Source organism: Cricetulus griseus, unplaced genomic scaffold (genome assembly GCF_003668045.3).
Source record: "Cricetulus griseus strain 17A/GY unplaced genomic scaffold, alternate assembly CriGri-PICRH-1.0 unplaced_scaffold_37, whole genome shotgun sequence".
NCBI lineage: Eukaryota > Metazoa > Chordata > Mammalia > Rodentia > Cricetidae > Cricetulus > Cricetulus griseus.
In genome coordinates, this window is record NW_023277108.1 from 52,859 (window position 1) to 70,667 (window position 17,809).

At 43.5% G+C, this 17,809-nt stretch overlaps 1 long non-coding RNA gene across 1 annotated transcript in view; it reads right to left on the bottom strand.

Moving 5' to 3' along the window:
- Positions 1 to 7,274: 7,274 nt before the first annotated feature.
- Positions 7,275 to 17,809, bottom strand: part of LOC113838525 — a 58,731-nt gene continuing 48,196 nt past the window's right edge. The window contains exons 2-3 of the long non-coding RNA XR_003488700.2: positions 16,358 to 16,506; positions 7,275 to 7,696 (exon numbers count right to left, since the gene is read on the bottom strand). This is a non-coding gene — a long non-coding RNA (uncharacterized LOC113838525). The remainder of the gene's footprint in view (positions 7,697 to 16,357; positions 16,507 to 17,809) is intronic.

Below are 17,809 nucleotides of genomic sequence, written 5' to 3' on the forward strand. Positions count from 1 at the left end.
CGCCCGAAGAAGATTAAAATGAAAAACCCAACCATAGGACCAAGGATAGAAGGTAGCAGGGTGGAAAGCCATGGAGAGGTGGAGAACCAATTTTGGTACCAAGATTCAGCTTGTTCTCTTAGTCCTTTATGTTCTTCTATGCTATCCTGAACCTTTTTAAGGCTATCTTCAACTAGGCCTGTCTTATCTGAGTAGAAGCAGCATTCCTCCTTAAGGGCAGCACATAGGCCCCCCTGCTATAGGAAAAGGAGGTCGAGGCCTCTCCTGTTTTGTAATACAACTTCAGAGAGGGAGACAACAGAATCTTTGAGATTTTTTAGTCATCTCTGTAGTTCCTGTATGTCTTTATTTATAGTTGTGCTTAATTGTGCATATTGTTTATTGGAGGTGACTAACGAGGCTATGCCTATTCCTGCTCCCGTGGCTCCCAGGCCTAAGATAACAGCCAAGGTGATTGTAGTAATGGGTTCCCTTTTGGGTCTGGACTGGAGGGCAGCACCTCGATCCCAGAAATTCAAAAAGATGTCTGGATCATGGATGGTCAGGCAGGGCAATAGTTGAACCAGGACACAATAATCTCTTTTAGACAAAAATACCGAGTTAACAATGTAGGTGGTTAATCCTGAGGAGCAGACGAGATAAGAATTATTAAAAGTTGAGATATAAAGAAAAGAGGAATTGACTATAAGGGTTTGATTGCAAGTTTGAGTTGGACGGGCAAGATATCTGTTCCAAGAAGGCATAGGCCCAAACCTGACTCTTGTCCAAGTGTTAGTCCTTGGCCGTCAGTTGGATTCCAGTGTAGGGAGGAGGTATCATTAGTGGGGTGTAGATCCCAAAAAGCTGCAATGCCCTCATAAAAGGGAGGGGCGGAAGAATAGCAGACCCAACAGTCCTCTATAAGGGACTGGTTGGCCTGGTGAATGGCCTGAACCGTAAAATTAACTAGTGAAAGTTTAAGGTCAGCGGAGGAGGGAGGGCCCGGAGGGATGGTTGGCTGAAACACAATAGGGGGATGGGCTACGGAGCTAGTAGCAGGGGGTATCTGTGGAGGAAGTTTGCCCTTAGTGCCCTTATTGGGATGTAACTCTGGGTTGCGTCCAATGGCTACCTTCTCAGTGAAAGGAAGGTTTTTTAGCAATTGGATCTTAAAGGTAAGGCCAATGTATGGCCTGAAATATAGAGGCGAAATCCCCATTGGGCACCTCCCTTTGGCAAGGGAGGATGCTTTCCCCTTATCGGTAAAGGTAATTTGTATGGGGTTACACCAATGGGATCCACAGCAGGAGTTAAAGTGGGCTGGCCCTGAATTAAGTTGTTGGAACCTGGGTCTAGTTTCTTAACTGTAATAGGGTCCCAGCTGGAAGAGGGTTTCCAGTATGTATCCCCAGTGGTCTCACACCCCAAGAGGCACAGAAGTAATCATTCTCAAATCCACAGCGAGCCTCTAGAGAGCGATCTCTGTGAGAACCAGGACAGTCGTATATAGGTGCCCTTGAAAGATAAGTTCTAGTGAACTGATTATAGCAATTAGGGGTGGTTGCATACCGAGTGGAGGTATTAACAGGTCTAGGTTGTGGCATAAAATGGGAGGGAGTTCCCCAGAGAGGGTCGGCTCCCATAGCCAAGGCACAAAGATCTACTATCAGGGGGGAATAAGAGGGCTGTATGTATATAGAGGCATTGGCAATGTCACCGACTTGGTTGATGATCACCCAGGTGTAGTTGTAGATCTGATAAGGGCTTGCTGAGGCGGCAATCGAAGGTGGGAAACACACAAGTAGCCAGAAGGACAGCATTTTTTATCTAAAATTAAACAGAATTAGAAGACTTCTCAGGGGCTTCCCTGTGTGGATTATATAATTCTAAAAGGCATTCAGGCAACCATCTAGCATTATTGGCCTGAGTATCAAAAATACATGCATGTCCTTTTCCCCAAATGAGGATCGGACTTGGTCCATGCCATCTGTGAGTTAAGGGATCTTTCCATAAGGCTTGAGCATAATTTTGAGCCATTGATGGATGCCAGAGGCGATCCGCGGCTGATTTTCCTGAAGCATCATATGTGAGAAAATTTAGCACAAACAATGCATGATTGCGTAGGTTCTTATGATAGCCTTTAGTGGGGTATAAAATTCCTCCTCCAGAATATAGTTTAAATAGCATGTTTTTAAGTGTTTGGTGAGCTCTATCAACAATCCCCTGGCCCTGGGGGTTGTAGGGAATACCAGTAATGTGACTGATATTTAAATGAGAACAAAATTGCTTGAAGGTATATCCAGGGTCGTTATCTGTTTTAATAGTCTTGGGCTGGGGTAGGGCCATTAGGCAGGAAAGAACATGACTTATAACATTTAGGTGGCCTCTCCCACTTGGAGCATGGCATAAATGAAACCACTGTAAGTGTCAATAGTCACATATATATATTTTAATTTCCAAAACTGGGAGAAGTTGGTGACATCCATCTGCCAAAGTTGTCCAGTGAGCAGACCTTGGGGATTAACCCCAAGGTGGGGCTCCGGCAGGAGAGTAAAACAGCCTTTGCAAGAGCAGACTCTCTCTCTAGCTTGTTCTCTGGTAATGCCAAACTGAAGGCGTAGGGTATGGGCATTGAGATGATGGGTGGCATGGGCTTGTTGGGCTAAGGATATGGGGTCAGAAAGAGGGGGGCCCGTTTGAGCCAAGGTAATTATTTGGGTAGCTTGATCAACAGCATCATTTGCCCAAGAAAGGGGCCCAGGCAACCCGGAATGTGCTCGAATGTGACCAATAAAGAAAGGGGAGGTTCAGGTTAAAATCAGACGCTGGAGAGTTGAAAACAATGGAGCCGCACCTGTAGATGGAACCTGTAGGGAATGGTCTCAAGACAGGGAACAGAGAGGGGAAGATAAGCACTATCAGTGTAAAGGTTAAAGGGTACATCAGTGAGAGTTTGGAAGACTTTAATTATAGCCAAAAGTTCTACTATCTGGGCAGAGGCAGCCAAGGTTTGAAAATAAAAGATTTTGCCATCTATAGAATAGGCAGCCCTCCCGGTAGATGACCCATCAGTGAAAACCAGTGTGGCATCATTAAGGGGAGTCCTTTTTGTTATTTTTGGAAAGATTACAGGGTTTTTTAAAAAGAATTGGACAAGTCTATTGGCGGGGAAATGATTATCAATAAGGCCTTGGAAGGATATAAGATTAATTGCCCAAGCATCTTCATTTTGGGTGAGCCATTGTACCTGGGAAGGGGTATAAGGGAGCACAAGAATGTCAAGGTCTTTGCCAAATAATTTAATACTATGCTCTCTGCCCATCCTAATGAGTTGAGAAACTAGACAGGGGTAGGTAAGGAGGACTCTGCCAGGTGAAGCAGATAGATGGACCCAATAGAGGGGATCATTCTGCCAAAAAGGGCCTGTGGGCGTAAATGGCGTGGGGAAAATAAGGAAGCTCAAGGGTTTGTCGGGGGAAAAATAAGAAACATGTTGTTGGTTGATGGCTGTCTCCACCAGGGCCAAGGCCTGGGTGGCTTTGAGGGTGAGGGTGCAGGGAGATAAAGGGTTAGAATCCCCTTTTAGAACGTCAAAAAGAGGTTTGTGTTCTCCTGTGGTGATTTTTAGATGGGGCGAAGCCAATTAATGTCACCAAGTAACCGCTGAAAGTCATTAAGAGTAGTAAGGGAATCTTTTCTGATTTGAACCTTTTGGGACATAATTTTATTTGGGAAGAGTTCATAACCTAAAAAGAGTTGAGGGGGGTGAATCTGAATCTTTTCGGGGGATATCTGTAAGCCTTGGGTTTTTAAGGCTTTAACAAGTTGTTGGGTGACAAGGCTCAAATTGTTTTCATCAGGTCCGGCCAGAAGGATGTCATCCATATAATGAATGACGTACAGATAAGGATATTGGACCTGAAAGGGATATATAATCTGGGCGACATACTTTTGACAGAGGGTGGGACTGTTTGCCATACCCTGAGGGAGAACTCTCCATTGGAAACGGGGCATAGGGCCTATATGATTAGTAATAGGAATACTGAAAGGAAAGCGCTTGCAATCATCAGGGTGAAGGGGAATGGAAAAGAAACAATCTTTGAAATCAATAACAATTTTAGAATATTGTTTAGGGATGGCTACTGGAGAGGGAAGGCCGGGTTGTAAGGCTCCTATGGGCATCATAGTTTTATTAATGGCACGGAGGTCTTGTAATAAGCACCATTTGCCCGATTTCTTTTGGATAACAAAGATGGGCATATTTCATGGGGAAGTAGAGGGTTCAATATGTCCTGCAGTTAGTTGTTCCTGCACTAACTTTAAAACTGCAGATAGTTTTTGGGAGGTAAGGGGCCATTGGTCGATCCAGACAGGGCTATCATTTTTCCAGGTGATTTTATCAGCCTGGAGTGCAGGTGGAGCAATGGCCCTCAGGAAAAAATTTGAAATCCGATTCCATGGCGATCATTTTTTGTGTGTGTAAAGCGAGGGGGGTAATTATACCCTGACCATGTTTACCAAGGCCTTGACCCAGTAGGAAACCCTGAGAGAGCATTTGCTGGGTAATTATTTCATTGGGGCTGTACATAACAACCTGCATCTGGGAGAGGATATCCCTTCCCCAAATGCTAACTGGCAGGTTGGGGACAATGAAAGGTTGAACTCTACCTGAGTTGCCTTCAGGGTCTCGCCACGTTAGAAGTTTAGAGCTCTGAAGGGGGTTGTTTGATTGTCCTAAACCCTGTAAATGTGTTACGGAGGGCTGAGTTGGCCATGCTGAAGGCCAGAATTTTGATGAGATGACTGTGGCGTCAGCCCCTGAATCTAGGATGCCCTGAAACCATTTATTTTCAATCTGGAGGCTCAGCATGGGGCGGTCCTTGGAAATGGTCCGGACCCAATAGGTATCAGAAGAACCAGGGAAAGAAGTACCACGCTCTTGGTTGTTAATAGAGGGTGCTCGGGTATCTAAGGGGAGGGGGATAGCTTGGGCGATTCTCTGTCCTGATGTTATAGAAATGGGGCCAGAGCAGGAGCTGGCCAGTAATTTTATTTCTCCTGAGTAATCATTATCTATTATAGAGGAGTAGATAGTAAGGCCCTGGAGGGTAGAGGAGGCTCGACCAAGTATGAGGAAACAAGTATCTGGGGGTGGTGGGCCAGAAATCCCTGTGGAGAGGATCTGTACACCGTCCTCGGGGTTTGATATTGAGTCAGTGGCGCAGCTCTACAAACTACAGGTAACAACAGAGCTTGGTCACAGGTCCAGTCCTGTGCTTCCAGGGGTGGCTCTGTAGAGCTTGGAGGTGCAGGTTGGAAGGATTGTGCCTGCAGGCTTGGCCCCGATGCTGGCAAGAAGGGGATTGGCTGTGGGGCCCGGGGCTGGCCCCTCAAGCCGCTTCCCTGAGGAGGAAGCAGGGTATTTCCTCATACATCCGTTTTGGATCTACAGTCCCTGAGCCAGTATTTACCTTTTTTGCATCTGGGACAGACAGTTTTTGGCAGGGGTGAAGGGGCAAGGGTCAAGATTCCCTCTTGGGATCGAGGTGTCGGTGTGCCCTCTGGAGGTCGGGGTGTCATTTTTTGGGAACATTGTTTAGCCAAATGTCCGGTTTGGTGGCATTTAAAGCAAGCTCTGTTGTTACCTGTAGTTTGTAGAGCTGTGCCAATAGCCATAGTGACCCCCTGGGAAATGCTATGTGAGAGTTTATGAGAAAAGGGGTCAACATCATTGCATGCCCGAATCATTTCCTCAAGGGACTTGTTTTTAAAGGTGCCTCTGAGGATATTGTGGCAGATGCTGTTAGCGTTCTCGAAAGCTAGTTGTTTAAGGAGTCTGTTGTCAGTTTCCTCTGTGCCCAAAACCCGTTCTGCGGCCTCTGTCAGCCTCCCTAAAAATTCTGTATAAGGTTCATTAGCTCCCTGAATGATCTTAGTGAGGGGTGTAAACATGGACCCTCTGCTTGGGAGAGCCCGCCAAGCACTAGTAGCAGCCTGAGAGATTTGTCCTAAGAGACCTATGGGAAGTTTAATCTGGAGATTTTCAGAGAAAAATTTTCCTTGGCCAGTGAGTTTATCAAGGGTCCATTTTTGGGTGGAGGGCCTTTGTTGGTTTTTGGTAGCTAGGTCTGGCAAAGGTCATAAAATTCTGATTTCCAAGGTAAGTATTCCCCGTGGCTAAGGACTGCCTGAGCAACACAGTGCCATTCGGCTGGGGTGAAGTATCCCTCTCCTGAGAGGGCCTCTAGCAGGGCAAGGGTGAAAGATGCAGTGGGACCGTAATTTTTGACCCCTGAATTAAGTTCCTTAAGGGCTTTAAATTTTAATTTTTTAAAGGTTTTTTTCGGTTATTTCTGTTTTTTTATCTTGGTCCTCATTATCTGACTCAGAGTCATCTCTATCCCTCTCATAATTTTTATCCTCTGAGTTTTCCTCTTCATCCTCCTCTCTAGTTGTATGAGTAGAGGAGGGGTCTTGGTCAGAGGAGGATGGTGTGTATCTGGGGCCCTGGCAAGTTAGGACAGGAAAGGCCACATTAGTGGATTTGGAGATTTTTGGCCTGGCGCCTGGTGGAAGGGAGGTTTTAAGGGCTGTAATGGGCTGAGTGGGGAACCCGAAGATTGATAGGCCAACTGTGGTCTGGAGGGATGTGAGGTCTAAGGAGAGTTGTGACAACTCCTGCTGTAAATGTAAGACCTCTTTAAGTTCTGATATCTGTTGGGTGAGATGTTTTTTAGCTTGAATTAAGGCCTCTGTGGAAGATGGGAGAAAAGGAGCTGAGGCATAGGGTGGAGGTCCTGTAGGGGCAGTAAAGCCCGCGAAGGGAGGCCAGTTGGGGTTGTAATAATCAGCTGTCCCTTCTTTTAGATCCTCCTGGTATTAGTGATTTAGGTGGTCGGTTTCTGGTTTGGGGTTTGAACTAAAAATAGGGTAATTTTTAATATTTTTAGGGGAATGAAGCTCAAGGCCCTGTAGAGAGGGATAAAGATTATGGGAAGGTTTTAATGGAGGTTTGTCAGTAAGATGTGACAGGGGGCTTTGGGTCTCCTCAGGGGGCATAGGAATGGAAATCGAAGGACAGGGAGAAGATGGAGGTTTGTCTATGGGGCAGTCAGAAACAGGAGCGTGAGCATGAGAGAGGGGCTTGAGAAAGTTTTTAATTGCAGAAGTAAGGTGAGCAGAGCCAGGGGAGTTAGTAAAGATATCATTGATAAGATTCCAATAACCAAAAGTTTGTGAGGGAATTGCCTCAGGTCCCTTTTCTTTGAGTAATCTATTAAGATCCTGTCCAACTTTTTCCCAAGTTAGGGGATGAATATCTGGGCTTTCTAAAATGACCCACAGACATGTTTTTGACAAGAAGGCAAAAAACTGAATCAAGTCCTTGCATTTTACTCGAACTCCTCTTTCCCGAAAAGAAGTCTTAAAATCCCTAATGAATTTGACTTCCTTAGACAATTTTTGGCCCATATTATCGAACAGAATAAGGGGGCACTTACCAGGGAATCAGTCACTCATGAACGATGAGAACTTTTCCCAGACCAGCGTCCGTCGTAATCCGGCGAGCAGAACTTCCTTTTCGGTGTGCACTACCGAGGTTTCCTTGGGGAGGGGGGTCTCCATTCGGCGAAGAATCCATACCTTGAGCCGAACGTTTGGGTGCCACCTGCCCCATCCTGCGGGCTCCGGTAATTCGTGAGTCTGAGGTGGATCACGCCTGCAAATAATGGGCAAGAAAGAAAGAGCGGGACCAAACAGATTCCATTGTCAAGGCCCACTTTATTGAAACCAAGGGGATTTTTAAAGAGAAAGGAGGAAGCAGACAAAAAGGAGGTGGGGGGAGGGATGAGTTAATTGTTCTCAGGCAGGTATCCAGAATCTCCTGTGTTAATCTCAAGCACTAACTAAGGAAATGGGGGAAGGGATAGGTGTTAGTTGCTTCTCAGGCAGGTATCAGGAATCTCCTGTGATAAGAGAGTGGATACTAGACTGGCTGGCGGCTAGCTAGGCATGGGGGGTCGCCAAGGCTGGCCTTTGACAAAAATCAAAACCCCAGAACAGCCAAAGCGATGCTGTAAAATAAGGGAACTTCATGAGGAATCACCATCACTGACTTCAAGCTCTATCGTAGAGCAAGAGTAATAAAAACAACTTGTCATTGGCATAAAAACAGTCATGAAGATAAATGGCATCAAATCAAAGACTCTAATACTAATCTACACACCTATGAAAACCTTATTTTTTACAAAGAAGCCAAAGTTGTACAATGGAATAAAAGAAAGCATCTTCAATAAATGGTGCTGGAATAACTGGATGTTAACATATAGAAGAATGCAAATATCTATCCCCATGCACAAAATTCAAGTCCAGATGGATCAAAGACCTCCACATAAATCTATGTACACTGAACCTAATAGAAGAGAAAGTGGGAAGTAGTCTTGAATGCACTGACACAGGAGACCACTTCCTAAATATAACACCAGTAGCACAGACTATAAGATCAATAATCAATAAATGGGACCTCCTGAAACCGAGAAACTTCTGTAAGGCAAAGGATGAGATCAGTACAACAAACCAGCTGCCTACAGAATGGGAAAAGATCTTCATGAACACTATGTGTAACAGACAGCTTATTATATAAAGAACTCAAGAAACTATACACCAAAATACCAAGTAATCCTATTAAAAATTGGGTACAGATCTAAACAGAATTATCAGCAAAAGAAACTGAAATGACTAAAAGATACTTAAGGAATTGCTCAACATCTTTAGTCATCTGTGAAATGCAAATCAGAATAACTCTGGGATACCATCTTACACCTCTCAGAATGACTAAGATCAAAAACACTGAAGACAGTTTATACTGGAGAAGATGTAAAGTAAGGGAAACACTTGTCCACTGCTGGTGGGATGGCAAACTTGTACAGCTACTTTGGAAATCAGTATGGCAGTTTCTCAGAAAACTGGAAACCAATCTACCTCAAGGCCCAGCAATAACATTCTTGAGCATATGCCCAAAGAAAGCATAATCATACCACAAGGACATTTGTTCAACTATGTCCATACCTACATTATTTGTCATAGCTATAACCTGGAAACAGCCTAGATGCCCATCAATCAAATAATGGATAATGAACATGTGGTATATTTACACAATGGAGTGTTACTTATCAGTAAAAAACAATGACATCTGGAAATTAGTTGGCACATGGATGGAACTAGAAAAAAAAAACATCCAGAGTGAGGTGATCCAGTCCCAGAAGGACAAACATAGTATGTATTCATTCATAAGTGGATATTAGATATAAGGCAAGGGATAATCAGGCTATATTCCACAACTCCAGAGAAGCTAGGTAAAAAGAGGGACCATAATACAGATACACATGGAGGGCCCCAGGAAGGGAAAATAGTTGAGATCTCCTTGGTAAACTTGGATGAGTATATAAGGGAGGGAATGGGGCATGGTAACATGAGGAATCACAAAGACTGAGTTGTAGGAGGGACAGAGGAGGAGACCAATAAAAGAGACATCTTGATATAGGGAGCCATTATTGGGATAGGGAGAAATTTTGTGCTAGAGAAATTCTTAGGAATCCACAAGGATGACCTCAGCTAAGACTTATAGCCATAATGAAGAGGGTTCTGAACAGGCCTTTGCCTTTAATCAGATTAGTGATTACCCTAAAGTCATCATAGAACCTCCATCCAATTACTTATGGAAGCAGATGCAGTGACCCACAGCCAAGCCCTGGGCTGAGCTTCAGGTGTACATTTGAAGAGAGGGAGGAGGGATCATATGGAAAAGATGAGGTCAAGACCATGATAAGGAGAATCACAGGAACAGCTAACCTGAGCTAGTGAGAGCTCATGGAATAATGACTGACATCTGGGAAACCTTCATGAGACTGAACTAGGCCCTCTGAATGTGGGTGACAGTTATGTGACTTGATATGTTGTGGTGGCCCCTGGCAGTGGCAGCAGGACCTAACTCAGTTGCATGAACTGACTTTTGGAGCTCATTCCCTATGATGTGAATAAGCTTGATACAGTGCATGAAGCCTTGCTCAGGCTTGATGCAGTGAGAAGGGGCTTGGTCCTGCCTCAACTTGGTATGCCAGACATTGCGGAATCCCCAGGGAGGACCTTACATCCTCTCAGGAATGGATGGGGGTGGGAAGGGGGAGAGGAAGGGAGTAGGAGAAGGGAGGGAGGGGTAAGTGTGGTTGGTATGTAAAATGAAAACTAATTTTTAAATAAAATGTAAAACTTTACTTCCTGTGTAGTCAGGTGTGCTGGTACGGGCATTTAATCTTAACACTAGGTAGAATACAGAGGTAGGTTTGCCATTGAGATTGAGGGCAACCTGGTCCGCATAGTGAGTTCCAGGTCAAAGAGAAATCTCTAGTGAGGCCCTGTGCCAAGAAGAAAAAATAAAGTTCTTTGATCATTAGAGTGTGTTGAATTTATTTTCCAGCCATGAGTGTATTTATTCTAATTGCCTGTACTACAGGCTGTTCATATTTTGCCCCACAATCTGGGAAATTTTTCTACTACTTTTCACAGAAAATGTTTTCAATACTCTGAGTTTCTCCATACTGTCTTCAATGTTAGCTCTTCATATTTGATCTCTGCAATGATTTTAAATCTAGGTTCTGAATATGACAGAAAGCATACAGAATTGTCATTCTCTCGGGCTTATTTCACTTAACATACTGATTTCTGATTGCATTTCATTTTCCTCCAAGTGTGAGTTCATTTTCTCCATGGCTGTATAAAAGTTGTGCTGTATATCATATATTTGTACAAATATGAGATTATTAGCTCTTGTTTTAAAGAATAGGGGGTTGAGTTCTGTCCCTAAAAGTTAAAAATTAAAGCAAAGCTGCTGGATGCTTCAGGACAGTATTCAGCCAGATTCATTCAGCTGTGCTCTCTGTCTTGATATAACTTTTTTCCATATGTGGCCATGATAATGTGTCCCCTTTTTTTCTCTTCCTCCTTACTGCAGCTTTGACTATGTGAGGAAGTTCCTTCCCCCAAGGGAACGGTCTGCCTGAAGAATGCTAATTACTCAAGTAAATTTACAACCTTCCTCCATTTTTCCTGCAGTTTACTGTGACCCCTCTTCTCCCACAGAAGGAAGAGAAAGTAATCCTTAAAAGTTCACATCAATGTTTGCCTCACTAGAAGTGGAAAGATGAGCAAATCCACTTGGAAGCATCTGAGTGACATTTTGAAGTCTGCTTGTCACAGATACACTTTGTCTTTCACTCATTTATCATTTGTCCAGTTTTTTCTGCTTCAAATACACATGTCAAAGTTAATTTACTTTATGCTTAAAGCAAAACCAAATGCCTAGCAGCCTTCTATGCAAGAGTTGTAGGGAGACAAATGAACAAGACAGAGATGGGGTGAAGAACAAAGGGAAGACAAGGACACATCAGAGAACATCAGCCTGGCTGTGGGAATTGTGCTCAGCCTTTTTGGTCTTCAGCAGGGAAATATGATGTCTAACTATGGACCTGACCTCAGCTGTATGGAGAAGGTGGTCTTTGATCTGGACCATGTGGAAAGGGTAGGATTCATCCAGATAGAGTTGAAATAGGAGGGATTTCATGTTCCAGAAGACTGTCAAGACAGACTACACCACTGCCTGTAATCAGGTTTCTTAAGAAAAGGGCAGATAAGCTCCATAGGAACTGGTCAGAATGCAAAGGTGATCACTGCCTTTATTTCAGGAAGGGGCACAGTCCCATACTCTTCTTTTAGAGATGTCACCTGGGTAGACCTGCTTTTCCCGTGTGTGTGTGTGTGTGTGTGTGTGTGTGTGTGTGTGTGTGTGTGTGCTTTCATGGAACACTGGATACAAAGGGAAAATGAGCCAAATAAGGCACATTGAACAGACTCCTGAGCAGTGAGTAGACAGACATCAGGCAAATTTCCTAAAGGGCTTTGAAAAGGATGTAGGATTAAGATGCTCAAAGTCTAGTGTGTATGTAAAGCAAGGCCACTGGAGTGGTGGTTCTTAACCTTCCTGATGCTGTGATCCTTTAGTACAATTCCTCAATTGGGTCCAGTTGTTGTGACCCAAACCATAAAATTATTTTTGTTTCTACTTCATAACTGTAATTTTGCTGTTGTCATGAATCATAATGTAAATATCTGATATACAGGACTTCTGATATGAGACCCCTGTGAAATGGTCATTCTACCCCGCAAAAGGGTCATGACCGGCAGGTTGGGAACCACAATACTGGAAGGTCTGTAGATTCAAAGGGACTTCATCAGAATGGACAAACACTGAAATACACAAAGAGTAGAGGGCAAGAGATGAGCTTGTATTTCATCCCCATGTGATATCCTAATGGTTGGGCAGCTTGAGCTGATGCTGGTATGGGCAAAAGGTTGGTCCCCAGGAAAGACTGGAGCTTGAGAAAAACCCTTAGGAGTTGAGCTTTGAGAATTATAAAGACAGACTATTGCATTGGAAAGGGGATAGATAGGAGGTAGCTCTGGACTACTAGCCCTCAAGTAAGAAATGTTGGTAAGGAAAAGCTTTCAAGTAATGTGGGAGGGAGAAGTCCCTATCCTGTGGGGAACCTATTATCTCCTCTGCTTAAAAATCCCAAGACAGAAGAAAAAGTAAACGTAACAAAGCATGAGTTTAAAAAATAACCAGTTTAGGAATTGGAGAGATAACTCAATGGTTGAAGAGCATTTTCTGCTCTTACAGTGAACCAGTTTTCAACTCCCAGCACCCATAGCAGGCAGCTCCAATTGTCTGTAATTCCAGTTCCAGGGGATCTGAGCACTCAGGATACAATTCCACAATATCCAGTGCACATCACACATCTTACGGATTCTGCAGTCACAAAGATGCATCACACACACACACACACACACACACACACACACACACACACACACACACACTCACACTAGATCTGTGATCTTTTTTAAAACAACTTTAATATATCTTTTAAAAATGCAACGTGCTCATTTTCCAACTCACCCCTTATTCTTAGTAGTATGTAATTTGGAAGATAACATAACAGGTAATTTTATATGAATGATCTGCTCAGATAGTGTAACAAAATGACATGTGCTTTTGTTTCAAGGAAGTTTTGATATGCCAGCCCAGCTCTTAAGCAAAGAGAATACTTAGGAAGTACAAGAGACATCACTGTCAGTCAGGCTAGATTTCATTGTGACTAAGCCCCAAAGGAACAATGGGGACATGACAAACAATAAACACTAACAAGAGTCTGATGTGCTTTCTATCACCAGGCAAGAAAATGGCCCAAGTTGCTATGGAGCATCACTGCCAGAGAAACCTTAGACACAGTAAGCATGCTCTGTGACACTCAGACACTGGACCCCCAAGACAATGTTCTGCTGTCAAAGGAGAGAAGACACACAGAGGATTCCTCCCTTGCAGATGTGGCACAAATCCTGCGTGGCATGTTCCAGATGGGAGTGTGGCAGGGACAGCATTCACCTCCAAGAACTGCACTAAGAGACCTGAGATCTCCTTTTCAGATGTGCACCAACCAGACACTGAGGACACTTTGGTGCCAGGTAGAAACCTATTTTCTTATTTGTCTATTATTTATTGTGGGGAAGGGAGGCTAGAAGACATGAGAAGGTACATTATAAGTCCAAGTGGAATTATAAAATGCTATCTGAAGCAAAATCATGTTCTAAGAGACTCTCAAGCTTCACTTTAATCAGCACCCCAAGTTCACCCCTCACGGGGTATGTCTATGAAATTCTCTTCACTACAAGGTCATGAAGAGCTTCATCAAGGAAGCAAAGCTTATTTTCGCCAGGATGCCGTTCCCTGCACCTACAAAACCAAAGATTTGCCACTACCCATCTGGCTGTGCTCTTAGTAGCTGTCACTTCCATGGACACAGTCAAGGCAAAACAAAGATACTGAGAGGTTTGGGCTGTGTATGCTAGAACAACTCAGCAAGTGTTTCTAAGACAGTGCATTTGAGTCTATGTAAACAAAGATCTTATCTCCCAGATGTACAGAACTTTATATGAGAGCAGGACTCAGCGGCTTTTGTCGGAAAGAATATGAAGTGGTATGGGAAAGCAATAGGTTCTGTTGGGGACTGTTGTTTTGAACTTAAGAGGCTGGAAGTGTCTCACTTCAGGTAGGGGGTTGTCACAAATCTAGTCTGTAACCCTGAAGCCTCAGAACCCTTCAGATGGCAAAGATATCCAGTTTCCAATAGAGAGCTGTGCAAACCACACAGAATAACTTCCAGACTCAAGTCCCAACAGCATCTACTTTATCAGAAAGAATCTAATGTACTCCCCACAAGACCTTTCTTCTCTGCCAAAGAACATCTTTCTTTCTCTTCTGACCACTCAAAAATAGGACTGGGGGTTCTTTAGCACTATCCTTACATTCCCCACACTATCTAGAACATTTTCAAGCAAATCCTAGTGCAGTCTGAAAAATCATATCTGCTGGTCAAGATTTTAAACTTAAAGTTTGTCAGACATCTTGCACAGAATGGGAGACCTTGGAACATTCATCCCCAAATGGGACATCTCCATTAGATTTCTCCCCTCAGAGCTCGGGGAATACCGAGGAAGAGAAGGCAGAAGGTGTAAGTGTCAGAAGGGATGGAGAACAAGGCCCTTTGAATCAACACAATCAAATCTCACTTGAACTCGCTGAGGCAGAGTACACAGGGCCTTTGAGGGTTGCACCAGATGGAATCCTAGAGCTGAAAGGAGAAGAGGATGCATGTCCCCATCCACACTGCAGAAGCTGTCTCCAATTGATAACCAGCACAAATGAAAATTTGGTTTTCTCCAAGACCCACTGGAGAAACAAACAACTTTTAAGGGTAGGCCACATATCCAGCAGTACTTAGACAACAGGAAAAAGAATTCAGTGGCATCTATGGAGTTCCTTGTCTCATGATGTCTTGTCAGGGCTCATTCATTTTTAATTTGTATCTCATTTTTATTTTATTTTTATATAGCTTTTCCTGTCTATTTTGAGCTTACATGTGTTTTGGTTGTGTATTATTGTTATAATATTGGGTGACGGAGACCTTTGTGGATTCCACAACAGGTGAGGGCTAAGCATGCCAGGCAGACAGAGCTTAAGTGAGAAGTGTTATTAGAGAAGGAAGAGAAAGGAGGAAGGGAAGTGAGAAGGAGGAGAGAAGAGAAAGAGAGAGAGAGAGATGGGGAGAAAGAGAAAGGAGAGAAGAGGGAGGCAGGAAAAGTCCTGCTGCCTCTTCAGAGTAACAGCAGGAGAGAGCAGAAGTGGGTGGAGTTTTCCTTTTAAAGGGTCCTTTGCACCTACATGTAGAATATACAGTGATGTAGCATCCATAGGACCCTTGGATGACCAGGGTCCTGCCTAAGTACATTCTGCCAGGTACCAGGGAGCAGGAGCACATAAGGCATGAATCCTTACATTCCCACCTATTTTCCATAAAAGGGAAATTTTTAAGTTTGAAATTAAAAGTCTTTCTTTCTTTATTTAAATTATTTTATCCTTGGGGGGCAGACCAAAACATCCAACATCTGCTTCCATTGGAGTCTTGGACCCACACCCACTGAGAGAGGTGAGTACTTGGCCTTCTCCTCCCCCCTCCCCCCATGGAAGCCCCTGACCTGAGCATGTAGTCCTGTCCTGCCCACTGAGTCCCCCAGAGACCATCGGGCAGACCAAATCATCCAGCATCAGCCAACATTGGAGCCTTGGACCCACACCCACAGGGAGAAAGACCTGGGGACAGACCAAACCATCCAGCATCTGCCACCATTGTAGTCTTAGACCAATACCCACAAGGAGAGGGAGAGGACCTACCTGCACCCACTGGAAAAAGGGATGGGAAGACAAGTTGTCAATAAATGGATTTATTAAGTAAAATGATCCTGACAGCCAGGTATAGATTGAACAGAGATATCCTTGGCCTGATGAGAAGCACCTTTATGTTTAGATGGCAACCAAAATAAATCCAAACTCTTGAGCTTGTGATTAAGTGGTAAGTTGTCACTGCTCTACAAGCTTATGAAATCTATTAAATGCTAAACTCTGAACTTTCATACCATGGAAGGGGAAAACAATCTGAAGCATTTATCATATGTTAAATTATTTATTTATATTTTTATAACTTGCATTTACATCTCAAATAATTTCTTCAGACCCTCAAAGCTTATAAGCTTTTATCTCCTCGGGCCTTTTTTGAACCAATATCAAGACTTAATTTGTATATATAAAATAAGCTAACAAGCTGGTTATAGACTTGGAGAAGAACCTGATTGCCTGTTGCTAAGTTGACAAAGCTATAGGCAACCCAGCTGTCAATATGATCAGAGATCCAAGATGGATAAATTATACCTGAGTGTATACCCAGCAGCTTCCAAATCTATTGAAAATGACAGGAACCAGTCCATACTCATCAGCCATACCCAGGTCTCCATAGCATTGGGGGTAGAAATAGCAGAACAAGTCTTCAAAGACCCATAAGGTGGCAGGGTTTTTTCCTCCTGTGGAAGAGGGACATGGAAAAGACTGACTTTATTTTGCTAGGCAAAAGTGGTACAACAAATTCTCCAGTGTGTGGCTGCTTGTCCACAGTGTGGGCTGGGTCCTGGTAGAAGGTGTTGCATTGAGGCATCTCACCCAGTGGTCAAACTTGTCATAATTCAGGTGGAGACATTGTGGTGCCTCATAATCTTCTTTGAAGACCTTGGGTCACTTCTAGGATCTGGGAGTCTCTGATAATAATAAGCTTGTTAATCAACATGTTAAATGCAATATTCTATAGATCCCTGAAGTATTTGAGGGCTGCCTACATATATCTGAAAAAACAGCTTTGTATTTAGTTGCTGATTTTAAGCTTAACTTTTGAAAGCATATACAAGGGAATAAGTAAGGTTTATTCCTGTAATTATATCAGTAGTACTTAACATGGCTACAATTAACAAACTTGATCATTTATAAGGATGGCTATTAACTTGTATTTCTTAGCATTCTAAAATAGGTTAGCAGCTTTCGTAAGATTGGGATGTTATATTACATTTCTGTTAGGTGTAGCTATAAAAACCATGACTTTGAATCAAAGCTCTTCTTAGTAAAACATACATTTATATGACCTAGTTTACGAAGATAGCTTAAGATTAGTAAAGTTAGCAGTACAAGGAAGCTAGACATACATTCTTAAGCCTGAATAGACCTTGAGTGAGAAGAGACATTTTTTGCAGATTTTTTATTTGAATTAGAAACAAGATTGTTTTACATGACAATCCCAGTTCCTTTCTCCCTCCTGTCCGCCCCTACCACTCCCTCCAATTAAAACCCTACCTATCACATATCCTTTCTGCTCCCCCTGGCTGGTGAGGCCTTCCATAGGGTGTCATCAGAGTCTATCGTATTCTTTGGGATATGGCCTAGGCCCACCCCCATGTGTCTTGGCTCAGGGAGTATTCCTCTATGTGGGATGGGCTCCCAAATTCCACACCTATGCTAGGGATAAGTACTGAACTACTACAGGAGGTCCCGTAGATTTCCGAGGTCTCCTTACTGAAATCCATGTTCCTGGGGTCTGGATCACTCCCATACTGGTATGCCAGCTATCAGTCTCGGGACCAAGAGCTCCCCATTGTTCAGGTCCGCTATTTCTGTGGGTTTCACCAGCCTGGTCTGGACCCTTTGGCCCATCATTCGTTCTTCTCTGCAACTGGATTCCAGTTCAGTTCAGTGATTAGTTGTGGGTGTCTGCTTCTACTTCCACCAGCTGCTGGATGGGGGCTATCAGGTGGCATATAAATAAGTCATCAATCTCATTAT